The sequence below is a fragment of the Quercus lobata genome, chromosome 6, assembly GCF_001633185.2.
Source record: "Quercus lobata isolate SW786 chromosome 6, ValleyOak3.0 Primary Assembly, whole genome shotgun sequence".
NCBI lineage: Eukaryota > Viridiplantae > Streptophyta > Magnoliopsida > Fagales > Fagaceae > Quercus > Quercus lobata.
The window spans coordinates 34,361,039-34,379,529 of NC_044909.1; the positions used below are offsets into that span (position 1 = coordinate 34,361,039).

General features: G+C 35.3%; 1 pseudogene; it reads right to left on the minus strand.

Moving 5' to 3' along the window:
- Positions 1–3,798: 3,798 nt before the first annotated feature.
- On the minus strand, positions 3,799–11,404 carry LOC115950165 (annotated as a pseudogene).
- Positions 11,405–18,491: the final 7,087 nt, after the last annotated feature.

An 18,491-nucleotide genomic window follows, 5' to 3' on the forward strand; every position in this document is an offset into this window, starting at 1 on the left:
ATTCAAGTCTGTTTCATAGGATAAAAAATTTTAATTCATTCACTCAAGTAAAATTTAGATTCCCTCTTACTCACATTATTCTACATTTAAATAAACAATTTTGTATACAATTATTTAATCTTTACTCATTTAAGAGAGTAAATGAACATTAGTGTTTCTAACAAAGATTTAAAAAATGCATAATATTTGGATTAAAAAAATTAACATTAGTTGTCATTCACATAAGTGATTAATTTTTTGGATTTTATTTATTCATTTTTTTTTTATGTACAACGATACCTTGTTTTATATATATATATAACTAGTATAGTGCCTCCATTTTATAATTTTAATGATTTTAAATGTTTCCTAGTTAAATAAAATTTATATAATGCAATCATTAACAAATACAATAATTGCAGGTTCTAAGTTGGATGTTGAAGGACTTAAACAAGTTAAATGCAATACTGTTAAAGAGTGCAGTGATCCACGATATTGTTATTGCCACCAGGTTTTGAAGTTGTGTTTCTGTGATCCCCCGCTAAACAAGAATTTGTAGATAAAGTCTTCAATAATCACTTGGAAGGACAAAATTAAAACTTGTTGCATTAACTTCAACCCTTTAAGTTGTATTTCAGAATAAATTGTAATTCTCAGGATATCCTATTATACAAGAAAAATAAATCAAGGATCCTGTTAATAAATGTAATAAGGGCACAATTAAAGATTAGTAAATCTTCAATTATTCAAAAAGCTAAAAAATTAGCATTAAACTCTATATTTGCACATTTTCTTCCATACTCTTTTACTTTAAATCATTGACATAATATGATGAAATTTGTTTATTTATACAATATAAGTTTTTATCTATACTAGGATCATGCATGTTCTAGAGAACGATCAAGCTAATTTCCCTAACAACACCGCCCCCCTCCAAAATGGTAGATATACGAAATTGAATCATCAATTTCAAGTATCGTTGTTCAAAATAACGAGAAAACTATAGTTTATAAAGTGTTGTTAAAACAAGTGTTTAAAGTATTCATAATGCAAAAAAGGTGTTTGGTACCCTGTTTCAAATAACATATTTTAAAATATAAAAAAGGATAATTATGTTTGGTATGTGTTTGCTTTTTTTTAAAAATCTTACAAGCACAGTAAAAGCATATTTATTTTATTGGAAGAGAGAGAAACTCCCTCGTTACCAATGCACACCCTTTCCTTCTCTCTTTTTTTTTTCTCCTCTATTGCTCCATCTTTCTTTTCTTTTCTTCTTTGTGTCCTCAAAACCCATTGCTCGACCCTCTCTCTCGATGGTTCTAGAAAATAAAACCCAGGTGAAATTTCAAAGGTGAGAAATTTCATGGGTTTTGTTTTCACTATTGACATGCCATTTTCTCATTGATTTTTCAAATAATATCTCTTCACTGATACAGGAAAAGAATCCATGTGAAATTTCAAAACGAGCTGTGAGATGTGGAACTTTTTCATGGGTTCTGATTGAGTGGAAAATATCCTTACTTGTTCAGTTTGTTCTTTTGTTCTCCTTGTTGACATGCCCTTTCCTCTTAAATTTTTTTAAATAAAAAGATCTTCACTAATACAAGAAGAAAAAATAGTTAGAATTTTATAGAAGAGCTATGAGATGTGGAAATTTTCTTGGGTTCTGTTTGTTTAGATCGATGGAAGAAATCATTGACTTGAGACGTTAAGGGAAGCAAGTGTGAATTGAAGGAGATAGTGAGAGAAAAGAGTGCTAGAGACGTGACAGAGAGAGAAGACTGTTTAAGTGTTTTCTAATCAAGTGGGACCTGTGGGTTCCAGTTAGCTCAACTGGTAAAGTCTCTGATGGTAGAATAAGAAATCTGGGGTTCAATCCCAGCCGACACCAAAAACCAATTGGTGTCTTGGTCTGATGATAAAAGAGTTATTATTAGAAACGGACGCCATAGGTTAAAACTATCTAAAAAAATAATAATAATCAAGTAGTTCCCATGGTTTTTAACATATTTACAAAAGTGCCAATAAGTAATGTGATTTGAAAATTGAAAACTGGTAAGAGTAGTTTTTTGAATTCAGTGTTTAAACACCCTAATATGAGAAATGTAACTCAAACATTTCAGTAAAAAACACCCTTACCAAACACTTTTTTTTTTTTTTAGGCCTACAGTTTAGTGTTTAAATACTAAAAACTGTTAGGAAACCAAAAGTTGGGCCTCCTTATTGACCTAGAAACATATCCAAAAGAAAGAACTAGAAATGAAGAAGCCAAATCATGTAACATTGTCTCTAAGCTGCTGTAAATTTCAAGTGTGTTTGTATAAGTTCATGGAAAATGGTGTTTTAAATTTAAAATTAGTGTTTGTAAAAAAAATAATAATAATTATAAGGAGTTGTGGTTGTAAAACAGAGTTTTGGATTTTAAAAATGTTCTTTTAAGCTCCCAAAACGCCTAACCAAACGGACCCTTCGAGAGGTGATGTTACTATTGATTGTAGCACAGTGGCGTTCTAGGATTATTATTTAGGGTGATCAATAAGAAACATAAATTATACAAAATTTAAAACAAAAGAGAACTTGAATATATTGACATCACAACAAGAAAACAAAAACAAAAATTGAAATACATAAATTTTTTACATTTGCTTTCTATGATGTTTTATATTTTGCATTATCAATCCTACAAGCTACATCTCTTTCAGTGTACATGGCCAAACAATCATTCATCCATTGATCTCCCATTTGATTGATTTATTTCAAATTTGTTACGATTTGAATGAGTTCTTTTTTTAAAAAAACAAATTAAGATTAACAAATATCTACTTTTGTTGTTAGGCTTTTTAATTTTTATTTTCCAGATTTTAGATTAAATTAGTTTATTATTAAGTTTTTTTTTTTTTCATTATTAAAAAGGCCAAGATATTGTTCAGAGGATCATATTCAAACTTGTGGCTGTCAAAAACTCAATGAAAGAAACACAGCTTGATTTTAAAATGGTTAAATCCCTAGGTAACTGACTAGCACAATTTATTTATCATAAGAACATGGGAAAATTTCACAGTGGGAAGCTCAAACAACTGACTTAACAAAGCAAGATTAAAAAATGAGAAGCTGAGTAGCACAACTCATTTTTTTTAGGTTTAGGGAGTTAGCAAAAAAAGAAAAATACAATATATCTCACACTCTCTCTCTTCTCTAGGCTTTTTTCCTAATATTTCTCAACACCCTCTTTGTTACACCCTCATCTCCTTTTATAGGTATTTTCCCTTCCCTTATCTCTTTAGCTAGCCTGCTCCTAGCCGGATTTTTTACGGATACATGTCCCCTCTTTCATTGGTTTCCCCCCTTCTTATCCTAAAACAGGACTTTGGGGGGGGGGGGGGGGGGTGTCTGTACTGTTCAAATTGTCTTATATGTATTTAATGCAGAAGGGAGTAGGTAGAGAACCTTTCATTAATGCAGAGCTGATAGTCTCTGCAATCCTTATTCCTTCAGGGAGTTTCCCAAGGGATATCTGGTAAGAGTGGTATCTCAGCTAAAAGAGGGATTAGTTCCTTGGGATCCTTCCTTTGCCTACTATAAGGTCACCAGTGTTTACAACCTCGGACAAGAGTTTCAATGTTGGTGGCATATCTAGAACTTCACGGGAATCATCTGGGGATAATTTCCCTTTATTACCATTAATATTAGATGTATTGTAAAATATGGTAAAAAAAGATATAAGCATTAATATATTCTTCTAAAATATAAACGAATCTAGGAGCAAAAATAAGAGTCATAAAAAACACAAGAAGATCAATTACATGTCATATTATTTATTTAAGGAATTAAAGGAACAAAGCTCCTACATTCTGTCAATGATTTTTGCTGACCACCTTGACAGTTACCGGACACTATTACAAGTAGTTATCAACCAACCTCACGTTTACAGAATCGGGTTGGAGCCCCATTATAGGATCCGGTTTGGGTCCGAACAAGTAGTTCCCTCCAAGCAACAGCCTCCTTAATGGTGAAATTTCGGGTCCCGATATTACCGCTTTGAAGGCGTACTGGGTTGGCATCATACCCGTGAACTTGTTGTTCTCCCAGGACAAAGCAGAGAGCCCTGGCATTAACGCCATGAATAAAGGTAAAAAGCCTCGGAGCTTGTTGTTGCTTAGATTGATAGCTATGAGCTCGCTTTGTGTGCCTAAAGAAGCTGGGGCTTGTACGGAGGAGAACAGGTTGAATGAGAGAGTGAGTTGTTGCAGTGATAGGAGGTCGTAGAGAAGGGATGGTACTGAGCCACTAAGTCGATTGTGAATTATATTGATTACTTGTAAATAACCCAAAGTTCTGAAATTCTCTGGGATTATTGTTCCTTCTAAGCTATTGTTTCTCATGGAGATTTGAACCAGCGAAGATGGAAAAACCCACAGGATTTTGCCGAAGATGGCATTGTTGCTAGCATCTAAAAAGGAAAACTTTTTCAAAGAACCCAATTTAGGAAACTTGCATGTGAGCTTGTTTGATTGGAGTTCGAGTCTTTTTAAGCTCACAAGGTTGTTGAAACTCGCTGGAATTTCTCCCTCCAGCTTGTTGTTATCGAGGTAAAGCTCCACAAGCTCAATGAGTGAGCTAATCAAGGTGGGTATTTTGTCAGAGAACGAGTTCATTGAGAGACCGAGTCACCACAGACGAGTCAGGTTAGGGAGTGAGTCAGGAAATGGATTAGAGAAGAAGTTGTTGGAGCGGTCAAGGGTGTCTAAGTAAGGGAGGTTCCAAGAAATGTGATAGGCCAAGAATGTATTGGTCCCTTGTGATGAATTAACCAATTAATTTAGCCAAGTGAATTAATTAAGTTAATTAACATGCAAAACGCGTGGTAGCACAAACAAATCACCAAATAACTAAATGCAGCGAAAATTAAATTGACATGGTGATTTCTTTACGAATGGGGAAAACCTACACGACAAAAACCCCACCAGGTAATTTTAAAGTCACCATTTCTGAGAATCCACTATTATCAAAATAGTTGATTACAAGTAAGTGAATCACAGTACCTTATTCCAACTTACAGTTGAACCTTTACCCCAATACCCAATTGGACTTATTCGGTAGTGACAATCTCTCCTTTTAATGAGTAGATCCCAGTATGCGACTTAATCACCAACTTCAAAAGAATGTTGGCTGCAAAGTTCTTTACTTCATCACACGATGAAGATCATGAAGCTCCTTGGTCACAAAATCCTACGGTGCACAAACACAGCAGCTTCTTCAGGAGAAAGATGAACTTGGGAAAAGTTTTATCTCTATTCACAATTTGCATAAACAAGACTTTGCTTCACACTTGTGCAACTTGTATAACCTTTGATGGCCTTTAAAATAATCCTTATATATGTTTAGGGTTGTGAGAAAAGAAAGCCTAAACACATATTCATGGATTGGATGTAAAACAGCTCTGAAAAACTGAGTCTCATAAACCTCGATAGATAGCCATCTATCAAGCTAGCTGTCGAGCCACGGGCTTCAACAGCTTTTAAATCTCGATAGATGCTAGCTGTCGAGTTTTAAATTCCAGCACTTTCTTACTTGATTCTTGGACAGACTTGCATGGCTTTAACACTTGAATTTGAAACCTTGTTCCTTGAAGTATTAAACACATCCTAGATCTATCCAATTACAAGTAAAGTGCATTTTGTCAAAGGATTAGCCAATTACATAAAATAGTGACATATGTTCCTAACATTGAATCACATATGTCCTAACAAAATGGAAGAGAGTGAACCGTTGTAACCCGCCTGGTCATGACCAAGTTCGGTGACTCAGCTCGTTTTTGAGACATTGAGGTCGAAACGAAACCCACACATGAACCAGTTGCTGAAGAGGTTATTGCATGGGTAAACATTGAAGTCCCAGGAGTTAGTGTCTATTTGGAAGTCTCAAAACTGGATCTCGCGACTAGCAAGTCGCCAGAATGGCACACGTGTGAAGCATGCAGGGGGAGCTGAAGGGTCACACTAGCTGTTGCACTACAGGACAAAACTTCTAGTCTGGCCAGGCAGTTAGTTCATGACTCAAACTCGCGACTTGTTCCAGTCGCGAGCTCGAGTTGCCAGAATGCCCTGTCTGGTTGTAATTGACTCTTCGTATTCCTTATACACCCTGCTATAAATACCCTTATACCCATGAAATGTAGAGAGCTTCCAAAGAGAATTTTGGATGAGAAACCTTAGTGAAAAACAGGATTGACTCATCCACAATCTTCATCTTTTAATTCTCCAAATTCCTCTACTCTCACCCTCTCTATTGATATATCCTTGAGAGGTACATTAGCCAAATCCTTATCTCACCATACCCATATCTGTGAGAAGCTATTTTGGTGCTTGGGAAGTAGTTTAGAAGGGAGCAATTCAATTTGGTTGATGCAATGGGCTATTGCGGGATCTAGTAAAATAGGGAAGACAAGGTTCGGCGTAACCCTGTTGGAGCAAGAAGCTTAGAGGGCTTAGGTGCATTTAGTAGATTAGGCTTAGAGGATCTTCTACTATTCATGTATCCCAACTTCATTCTCTAGTGGATTATTGACCACTTGGATGGCGGCGGAGAGGTTTTACGCCAAGTACTTTGGTTTCCTCTTCGATAAAACATTGCCATGTTATATTTGTGTTTGCATCTCTCTTCCCTTTCTCTTTACCTTTTAATTACTATTGTGATTATGATTAATTATGGTTTAAAGTGTGTTACATGTTTGGGTTTAGCTTATATTCATATTCCGCACATATATTGTTTGATTATAAGGTTGTATTGATAATTTGTAGATTGGGGGTCTAAACGTTTATTGGTGTTTTCAACACTATTTGAACATTCAGGAGCGAAGGTTCAACTGTAGGTTGGTATTTCGAAATAGGCCAAGGTAGCTGGTAAGATTCCTTATACTTGTAACCACTTGATTATTGATTAGTGGATTATTGGGAGTAATGACCTTAAAATCACCCGCTAGGGTTTTTGCCTTGCGAGGTTTTCCCCATTTATCAACAAATCACCAGGTCTAATTTATTTTCTGCTGCACTTAGTATTTTTGGTGATTTATCGATGCATTCATGAGTTGCATACAATTGAACCTAATTAATCAACTTGGGTAATTGAATTAATTAACGGGATCAAGCTATCTTAACCCAACAAGTGGCATCAGAGCAGACACACTCTTTGCTGTGTGATCTATTGACTCCTGTTGTTATGGATCGTGGGCAATCCCTAATTGTTCCTCCTTTATTTGATGGTAGTAACTATGCATATTGGAAAGTATGCATAAGAGCCTTTAATCTGTCTTTAGATGAGAAAGTATGGCTTGCAATTGACGTAGGTTGGACGTAGCCTGAAGAGCCACCAGCCATCTGGGATGATGCAAAGATCAAAGCTGCAAATTTTAACAGTAAAGCACTGAATGTTCTGTTTAGTGCTGTGACCAATGAAGAATTCAAGTAGATCTCTTCCACTGACAATACGAAAGAAGCATGGACTATTCTTCAAAAACATCTCTTTCTATAGACTTTCCATCACATATGATAGAATCTATTATAGATTGCTATCGAGGCACTACCACATGTGATAAGCTCATCTTTCCTTCAACTATCACGCACATTCTCACTCACTTGCATGTCACCATTCCTTTTTCTCCTCTCTTCTATGTCATGGGTGCCATGAGCAAGGAGTCTATTCGAAGGAGTGCAGCGCAGCTTGCTGTGAAGCAGCCTTATGTGGAGCCTTCAGTTGTAGCCCCTACAAACCCTGCAGCCCCTTCCTCTCAATCCTCTTCATCATTTGCCCCTTCTTCCTCATTTAGGGCACTTGTCTCCCTTGTGGAAGTCATGGAGCAACTTCAGCATATGCATGCTGATTTTGGTAGTCATCTTGACCATCTATCCGATGAGATGTGTCAAATGAACATCAAAATCGGTCGCATCGCTTAACCGCTAGTCTCGCCGTGGTGGTTTTGCACCCTCATCTTCACCTGAGCATGTTAAGGAGTCCTCTTCTTTGGATGGTGGAGATGATGATGGTGATGATGCTTCTGGCTCTGAGTATGATGATGAGATGACGAACTCTCAGTGATACACCCTTTGTCACTTGTGACAAAAAGGGGGAGTAGTTTTATAGATGAGAGTAGTCTTATTGCTAGGGGGAGAGCTCGCAAAGGATATACTAGATAGTGGGATAGTGTTTTGAGGGATGTAGTGAGGTTTTGGTGTCTTTCTTTTCTCATTACATGTACCATGGTGTTGTGACGACTTTAGTTACATACATTGTATTCTTTGATATATAAATATATATCAATATAATTACCCATTTGGTAATTGCCTCCTATTCCCAACAAAAGAGACTTAGTTAACAGACTTAGCAAAGCAGTGGTTTTCTGTAAGTTTGACGTGAAGAGTGGTTTCTGGCAGATACAAATCAGAGAGTCTGATAGGTATAAGACAGCCTTCACCACACCCTTTGGCCATTACGAATGGAATGTAATGCCCTTTGGTCTTAAGAATGCACCTTCTAAATTCCAAAACATCATGAATGAGATTTTCAATCCATTCTCCAGTCATATCATTGTGTACATTGATGATGTACTTATTTTCTCAGAATCCCTGAACCAACATTGGAAGCATCTTAGAACATTCTTCCAAACCATCAAACATAATGGTCTTGTTGTTTCAGCTCCAAAGATCAAACTTTTCCAAACCAGTGTCCGATTCTTAGGCTTTGATATAAGACATGGTGTCATTAAACCCATAGATAGAGCCATTCAGTTTGCAGACAAGTTTCCAGATGAGATCCTAGAAAAGACCCAACTTCAAAGGTTCTTAGGATCCCTCAATTACATTTCTGATTTCTATCAAAATCTTAGGCAACAATGCAAGCCTCTTTTTGATAGACTTCGAACCAATCCTCCTCCTTGGACACCCACTCATACATTGGTTGTTCAATAAATCAAAAAATATGTCAAAACACTCCCTTGTCTAGGAATCCCCTCAGAAAATTCCTTCAAGGTCGTCCAGACAGATGCCTCTAATTTATATATATGAGTTGATGTATGTTTTCTTTACCTTTGTCTCACATGTGTTGTTTCTTATTGTATACAACTTGTCTATGTTTCACACTTGATCTTGTTTAATCATTTCAGATAAGACAGGTTGCACGTTTATCATGCCATGGTCTCTCTTTTTGCAAAGTTTTCAAGAGTTTGTTGTAGGGCTAGACTTATGTACTTTTGTAAATTATGGGATAATTGTGTTAGACTTCTCTCATAATTGCTTTTTGTGGTTTTATCACGGATTTCCAAAGGGGGAGATTGTTAGAGTCATATTTTATTGTAATTGGCTAATCCTTTGACAAAATGCACTTTACTTGTAATTAGGTAGATTTAAGATGGGTTTAGTACTTCAAAAAACATGTTGTTCAAGTCAAGTATTAAAGACATGAAGATTGATCCAAGAAACAAGTGAAGAAAAGATGTTCACTAAGTCTCGACAGATAGCTCGATAGAAGCCTGCTATCAAGACTTAATGTGAAGCTCGATAAATAGCTCGACAGCAGCTCAATCTATTGAGAACTACGATTTTAGAATTTCCAAATCTGAAATTCAGCCCAGTCTTGTGCAGTTGTTTAGGGTCTCTTATCTCATAACCCTAGACATATTTAAGGCTTATTTTAAGAGTCATCACACATGAATATAAAGACCAAGATACTTATTTTCTCTGTGTGAAGCTACAGCATTTGTGCGCCATAGGATTTTGTAACCAAGTGCTTCCCGATCTTCATTATTGATGAAGTGAAGAACTTTGCAGTCAATAACATCTGTTCAAATTGCTAGAGTTAGTCATGTACTAGGATCCATGCAAAGGGTTAGTCACAAATTGGAGGTTTGTGCATCAAAGGGAAAGAAGGCTACTACAAGATCAAGTCCAATTGGGTATTGGAGTGATGGTTCAACTGTAGGTTGGTATTTCGGGATAGGCTACGGTAGTTGGTGTTAGGTTCTAAAGTCTTAGAATTTTATGTATTTAGAACTCTAATTTGTTTTGTTGGCAAACCATGATCAAAACAATGTGTTTAGAAGTGTTTTAGTCTAGCTCAAAGCTGTTCTTTTATGTAAAGTTGGAATTGAGTTAAAGCAGGAATGCATTGTGCCTTTCGACTTGGCTCGATCGATCAAAGCTCGGTCAGAATGATTTTCTGCAGATTTGTCCAACTCAGCCCTAAGTGTTTTAAAACGTTTTTAGGGTTTCTTATTTGTCATAAGTATAAAAGGAAAACCCTAGCCACGTTTTAGTATTGCTCATAATTGTGATTTGTGTAAATCTCTTGTGAGATCTAAAGGAGCTTTCCTTTACACAAATTTAGGGTTTTCAAGGAGAAGATTTATCTATGCCTTGATGATCAATTCAGTTGCTGCCATTGAAGTTTAAAGAAAACACAAGCGGGTGTGCTTGTATCTGGTGGTGAATCCAAGAAAGAAGGAGTCCGTGGATTCGGAGTTTGCATGTGGTTGTGTCAGTAAGTTCTACTGGTTGGTAGCAATAAGAAGTCAAGCATGGGGGCCTGTAAGTCTTATTGTATGAACTTCGATTCTTTCAAGATAGTGGATTCAAGTTTACCTTGAGGATAGCTAGGTCAAATCCTCCTCAGGTTTTTACCGGTTTGGTTTCCTAGGTGATCATATCTTGTGTTATTTATTTTCCGCTGCTTTGCATGATTTGATCTTTGTTATAGTGATAACCTAGACTTGTTTAATTAGACTAAGTAACAACTTGGTTAATTACCTAGGTTAAAATTAATTGTTTAAGGGGTCTAAAAACTATCAGTTGGTAAAATTCCTTATACTTGTAACCGCTTGATTATTAATTAGTGGATTCTTGGGAGTGGTGACCTTAAAATCACCTGATGGGGTTTTTGCCTTGCGAGGTTTTTCCCATTTGTTAACAAATCACCGTATCTAATTTATTTTCCACTGCACTCAGTATTTTTGGTGATTTGTTGGTGCTTTCACGATTTGCATAAAATTGAACCTAATTAATCAACTTGGGTAATTGAATTAATTAACCGGGGTCAAACTATCTTAACCTAACAAATGAAACCTATGAATAGTAGCAAAAATAAGCTGAATACTTAAAAAATCTGGCTTTTAAGCAATCCTAAACGCACAATTAATGCATGAGCCTGGACTCACTAAGTTAGGGTCCAACCGATTCTTCAGCTCCTTCAAAACCTCTATATCCCCCTAAAATGTTTTTGATTCTACTGTAAACGAATATTGGTAGGTGAAAGGAGAAGAAAGGGGAATTTTTAGGTAATAATTGTGCAATAATTGTTTAAAGATTCAGTTGAGCAATTATTGTGGTCAATGGTAAGATTCAAAAAAAGGGCTCCAATTAAGGATGATCAAACCCATTGGGTAATGGGTATCCGACCCTACCCAACCCGAAAGTTTCAGCCGATATTATTTATTTAGTTTTTAATGAGTATAACATAATCAGGTTGGATTTTATCCAAACTCGAACAAAAAAAAAATAAAAAAAACACAAAAACAGAAAAACAAAAACAAAAACAAAACAAAATAACACAAAACGAATCTGAAGCTGGAGAATACATAATCAGATAGAGGAAGTCATGGACAACACATACTAGTATACTACTGGACTACATGCTATGCAATTATTAAAAAAAATATGCTTTATAATACCACTTCCTATTTTGTATAGAGGAAGTCATATACCATTTATTAAGAATATATATAATTAATAGCAACTTCCTATTAATCAAGAATACATACCCTCTAAATGTGTCATTAATTTTTAGAAATCAAGAAAAATCTGAAATTTATAGATTTCTAAATTTGTTCGTATAAAGATCTTTCCTTGAAATTCAAAATTTATAAATTTCTAATTTTGTTTGGCCAAAGCTCTGTCCTATATATATACATGTATGCAGAAGAACATCAACAGTAAGGGTGCAAAAGTAAACACAAAAAGAAAAAGAAAAAAGAAAAAAAAAAAGAGCTTAGCAATTGTATACACAAAGACATAAGAGATGGAGAAATATTCCTCCAAGTTGGCTTTTTTAATTGCCCTCTTGATTCTTGTCTCTTGTAAGAATCTCATCCTATATTTTCACTTAAATTTTCTTTTCTTATATGTATATAGTACTATATGGCCTTATTGTTCTTGCAAATAATTATAAACATTGAGATAATTCAGTATTTTAAATAGGTTTGGTACCTCTAATATGATAGAAATTTAAGTAAAAATTAAGGAATATATACTTCTATTCATCACAAAAAATAAATGGTCATTTTGAAGTTTTTTTTTTTTTTTAATATGCAAAATTATTCACTATTCAAGTCTGTGTTATAGGGTAGGGTAAAAGAATTTAACTCATTCACTCAAGCAAAATTTAGATTGCCTCTTACTCACATTATTCTACATCTAGGGAAAATGAACATTAGTGTTACTAACGAACATTTGAAAAATGCATAATATCTGGATTTAAAAAATTGACATTATCTCTCATAATAAACGAGTTTCAAACACAAGAATGTTCACTTAGTTATCATTTACATAGGAGATTAATTTGTTGGATCTTATTTATTTATTTCTTCCTCTTTTTTATTTTTATTTTTTTTTATGTACGATGATACATTGTTGTATATATATAACTAGTACTATGCCACAATTTTATAATTTTAATGATTTTTCAATGTTTCATACTTAAATATAATTTGAGAGAATGCAATCGTTAACAAATACAATAATTTCAGGTTTCAAGTTGGATGTTGAAGGACTTACACAAATTAAATGCCAAAATGATAACGATTGCAAAGATCTACAAAATTGTTTTTGCCACAAGGATTTGAAGTTGTGTTTCTGTGATCCCCCCACTAAACAAGAATTTCAAGCTAAAGTCCTCAACAATTACTTGGAAGGACAAAATGATAACTTGTTTCATTAAAAGCAACCCTATAAGTTGTAATTCGGAATAAATTGTAATTCTCAGGACATCCTATTATTCAAGAAAAATAAATCAAGGATCCTGTTAATAAGTGCTCTAAGGACACAAGTTAAATATTAATAAATGTTCAATTATTTAAAATGCTAAAAGATTAGCATTAAACTCAATAGATTTGCACATTTTCTTCCATTCTCTTTTATTTTCAAATCATTGACATAATATGGTTAAATTTTTTGATTTGTACGTTTTAAGTTTTTATCTAGACTAAGATCACGCATGTTCAAGGGAACAATCACGCTAATATCCATACCCGAAATGAAAAACCCCCAGAATGGTAGATATATGTAATTGAATCATCAATTTCAATGGGAAGGAGGAAAGAAAGATACTCATCTAGCTATGTAGAAGAATCCTTAAATCCTTTGCATAGGAAACTAAAAGTCTGGCCACCATATTGACCAAGAAACATATCTAAAAGAAAGAAGCTGAAATGGAGAGGCCAAATTATGTACAATTATCTCTAAGATACTGCAAATTTTGAGAGGGTTTGTTTCTGTTGATTGTAGCAAGGGAATTAGTTGTGCATATGAACACGAGTAGTGCTACGTCTACAAACAACTTGCATGGAATGCCAAGGAGTGCAGCCCAAATTACTTGGAACTCAAGTTTGAGTTGAAACTCGAGTTCCAAAAAATGTGCTATATAACTAAATAACTTTGTTAATGTGCTTTTCTCCTAAAATTTGCTAAAATTGTGCTATTGGGCAAATTTGGCAAGTGGTGATCTCTTCAAAGGTTTAGTCTGGTTCAGCTATTCCTATATGAGGGTGAATTAAAAAGAAAAAAGAAAATAGAGGTAACGCATGGGAATTGGGGAATTGTAATTAGTCATTATTTTTATAAAACAATAGTCTAGGGTCTTGACTCTTTTAGTGGAGCTTATGTTGTTATATAAACCACAATTTATTTTTTTTAAAAATGTGAAGTTTAAGCATAATATTTTTCAAATTCTCTTAAAATAAGATTTCAAAATTCATACAAAATTATTTAAAATTGTAAGGTTGAATTTTATCAACCATCTTGTTGGCTTTATTCCGTGCCAAATTTGCTTGTATTTTAGCAATTAGTAACCCTGTATTTAGGTGGGAATCGTGTAAGGGTAGTGAGTTAGAGAGTGTGAAGAAATGGTCAAGAATTTGCAAGGATGCAGGGACTCGCAGCTGGGACTCGCGACTGGTAAGCTGCCAAAGCTGGCACACATGTGAAGCATGCAGGGGAGCTGAAGAGTCATGCCAGTTGTTGCACTACAGGACAAGAGTCCTAGGCTGGCCAGTCGCAAGGCCAAGTCGCCAGACCACACTATTTGGGAAAAACTGACTCTTCGCATTCCTTTCTCACCCCACTATATATAGACCCTTCAACTTCTGACATGCTTGGCACGTGTGCAACTTCTGGCGGCTTACAAGCCGCAAGCCACCCGCGAGATCCAATTGTGAGTCTGTGCTTCTTTGCACAATCTTGAGCATTTCTTCACACTCTTTCACACACTACCCTTACATGATTCTCACCTAAATACAGGGTTATTAATTGCTAAAATACAAGCAAATTTGGCATAGAATAAAGCCAACAAAATGGTTGATAAAATTTCTACCTTACAATCTCCCCCTTTGGCTATTCCGTGACAAAACCCTAAAACAAACTCTAGACTTAACATGTGAGATGGGAACAGTTGAATAAAACTCACTTACACCTAACTCTAGAATCTGTGTAGTTCTTGAATCATATGAACAAGAATCTCCTTAAACACAATAATACAATATGATCATTGTATGTAGAAAAACTTGTAATGCATATGAGGCAAGCACAATGCGATCAAGCAAAATGGAATAAAGTAATAAACCATGGCTTGACCATACAAGCAATCACTATAAAATAGTGACCACAATGGTCATTCACACTTGGAATGAACATCCGAACATACAAGCTAACAAGCTCAATGCAAATTACTTGCATGTCCAACACTCAACCAATGCACAATAAATAAGGTATATGCATCTAGGAACAAGATCCTACTGCAGCACAAGAGTGAGAGTACTTAAACAAAATGCATAACATTTAACTAGAAGTACTAGGCAACAAAACATAAAGGCTGCATAAGTATGGTACAAACAATAAAAGCCTACAAAACACATGGAAACAAATCCTAAAAACTTACAAAAGGAACATGGGTAGAAATCAAAGTATTTTAAATAAACTAAAAGTGCTTAAAGTTTCTCCCTTTCAAAATGACAAGAAGCTATGATGCACTTGGAACATATATACCTGTAACCTGAAACACTTGCACAAAACACATTAGACGCTCAAGGTAAAGCAAGTAATAAAAGGACAAGTATAATGTAACAAGTAAAAAGCGATCAAGTAAATATGTTGTGAAGCATATGAGCAACTTGATCATACACCAAAACAGTCATAAGACAAACAAACAAAACAAAGTTTTCTTATTATCACAATGTCTTCTCCCCCTTGGTATATGCATCTCCCCTATGGAATATCTCTCCCCTTACAAATGTGCATGAGAAATAGAATTTCTCCCCCACTAGTACTAAGTCAAGTGGTTTATCTCAATTATAGAAATGAACATATATGACCTCCCACAAGAAAATAATTACATATCTTTGAAGCTTTTCATTAGGCTTCTTTACAATCCATAACATTTGATCATTTTGAATCAATACATCTCATTTTGAGATCGATGCCTGAAATTTTTTGATATTTCAATTTGATGAACAAGCCTTTGGCTTTTGGGCATCATACATTTTCAATACAAGTCGCATTCCCTTTTTCCTAGTCAAATACTAGTATGTGCGATGGCTTTTGCAGCTCAATATCTCTTTTCATTTGGAGATTTACATTTGGTGAGCTCTTTAAGCAAAAACAATAGAAAGTGTGGGAAGATATATAGACACAAGTCTACGCATGTATCAAAACTAACATGACTACTAACTAATCATTCATGACAAGCTTGAAGATCGATTTACAACAATCACGCATAGATGTCAAGATTTTTCCCATAAAGATAGATATGCATATATAACAAGTTAAGCTCTAAATGCACTACGCCATTAGTACGAAAGTACTAGGCCAAACTCACATGTGGAATGTGCTCAAACATATACAATCAAACTTTTTGAATTTTTCACTTTTTATGTGTTTTTAGATTTTTACACACACAAAAACAAAAACATAAAAGTAAGATCAAATGCAAAAACAATCAAAATAATGCATATAAAGAGATGCATGATGCACAAATGCATGACAATGAAGCATCTAATGCATGAAGGGTCCTACAAAGATCGAAAGAATTAGATTAAGGACCAAAAGAGCAAAAGCTTAACCATAGGAACCCTTCCTCATCCAAATGGAACGATTGTTTGGAATGAGTGTCTCATGAGAAGAGAGACGAGGGTTGGAAGAATGAGAACCGGAGATGCACATAGACAAGGAGTGAAGAGCATTAAACACTATACAACATGCTATTTTCACTCAAAACCGGTTTACCATGTTTAGCATGACATCCAAGAAGCTCAAGTTTCTCTTTTCTTTCAATTATTTTAGAAGCATGAAATTTAGAGCATTGAGGTTTTAGATGACCAAAGGAACAAAAATGGTGACAAACAATGTGTTTAGGTCCACTAGGCTCTTTAGGAAGGGATCTAGCAACATGGTTTTGTTCTCTCTTTAACTTATGACATTAAGGTCTTATATGACCAATCACACCACAATGGTGGCAAGTTGGAACAAACTTATATCCATCCAAAGCCTTAGGTTGAGACCTAAACGGAGGCTTTGACTTAATAGCCTTTCTCTCCACCTTTTGATTTCTTTTCTGTGGAGGAATATACACCGATTTGTCCTTTGAAGTAGAATACACAATAGGCACAAAATCGAGTACCACAACATGATTGCAACAAATATTTTCATCCTTTTTAGAAATAGGTTCAGCAATCAAACACTTGGCATGCATCTTAAGAGATTCATTTTCACATTTACGATCATCAACTAGTTTGTTAGACAAAACAAGTTTAGCATCCAAGTCCATATTCAAACATTCAAACTCTTTCAACTTTTCAAGAGAATTTTTAGCACATTTCTTATATTTCTCAACCAATTTGTTGGATTCATTGAGCTTAGCAATCAAATCATTATTTTCACAAAATAACTTGCTCAAATTCTTTTGAAACTTCTTTAGCCTTTTTCTTGAAGAGTTTGTCATTTGGAATATCAACAACACCCATATATTCAAGTAACTTGTCATCACAATTATGAGGATTAACACTTATAGATGCATTATAACAAACACATGGCATGTTACACTTGACAACATCCAAAACATCAATAGAAGCATACAAAGCATTATCCATGGCAAAACACACAAGGGGTCAAGGATCACACTTAGGTATTTAAACCACAACAAGTGTACCCACTCTGATACCAATTGAGAGTTCAATTAGTGTATCAAACACTATGAACGTTTAGACCCCCACTTAACAAATTAACAATTCAAGTTTAATATCAAACAATTAATGTGCGGAATATGAACATAAACTTAATACAGAATTGATAAACAATCTAAACCAAATAAAATCGCATCCACAGCAGAAATTAAATGGTAAAGATTAAGGGAAGAGGGATGCAAATACAAGGACAACACAATGATGTGTTATCGAAGAGGAAACCGAAGCCCTCTGCGTAAAACCTCTTTGCTGCCGTCCAAGCAGTAAATAATCCACTAAAGAATGTAGTTGGGATACATGAACAGTAGAAGACCCTCCAAGCCTAATCTACCCATTGTACCTAAGCCCTCCAAACTCCTACTCCAAAGAGGTTACGCTGAACCTATTTCTTCTTTAGCTTTCCGAATTCCGCTACTTGACCATACTATCAACCAATATGAAATTGGTCCCTTCTTAACTGCTTCCCAAAGCACCAAATAGCTTTCTCACAGATATGGGTATGATGAGAAAAAGTTTTGGTAATGCACATCTCTAGGATGTAACAATGGAGAGGAAAAGAGTAGAGGAATTTGAAAAGTCTCTATGTGAAGATTGTGGATGAGCCAATCTAGTTTTTCCCTAGATTTTCTCTCTCAAAATTCTCTCTAGAAACTCTCTATATTTCGTGGATATAAGGGTCTATATATAGTGGGGTGAGAAAGGAATGCGAAGAGTCAGTTTTTCCCAAACAGGGTGGTCTGGCGACTTGGCCTCTTGACTAGACTGAGTCGCGAGTTCAAGTCACGAGCTAGCGGCTTGGCCAGCCTAGGACTTTTGACCTATAGTGCAACACCTGGCATGACGCTTCAACTTCTGGCATGCTTGACATGTTTGCAACTTCTGGCGGCTTGCAATCCGCGAGATCCAGTCGCGAGTCCCTACTTCTTTGCATAATCTTGAGCATTTCTTCACACTCTCTCACACACTACCCTTACATGATTCCCACCTAAATACAGGGTTACTAATTGCTAAAATACAA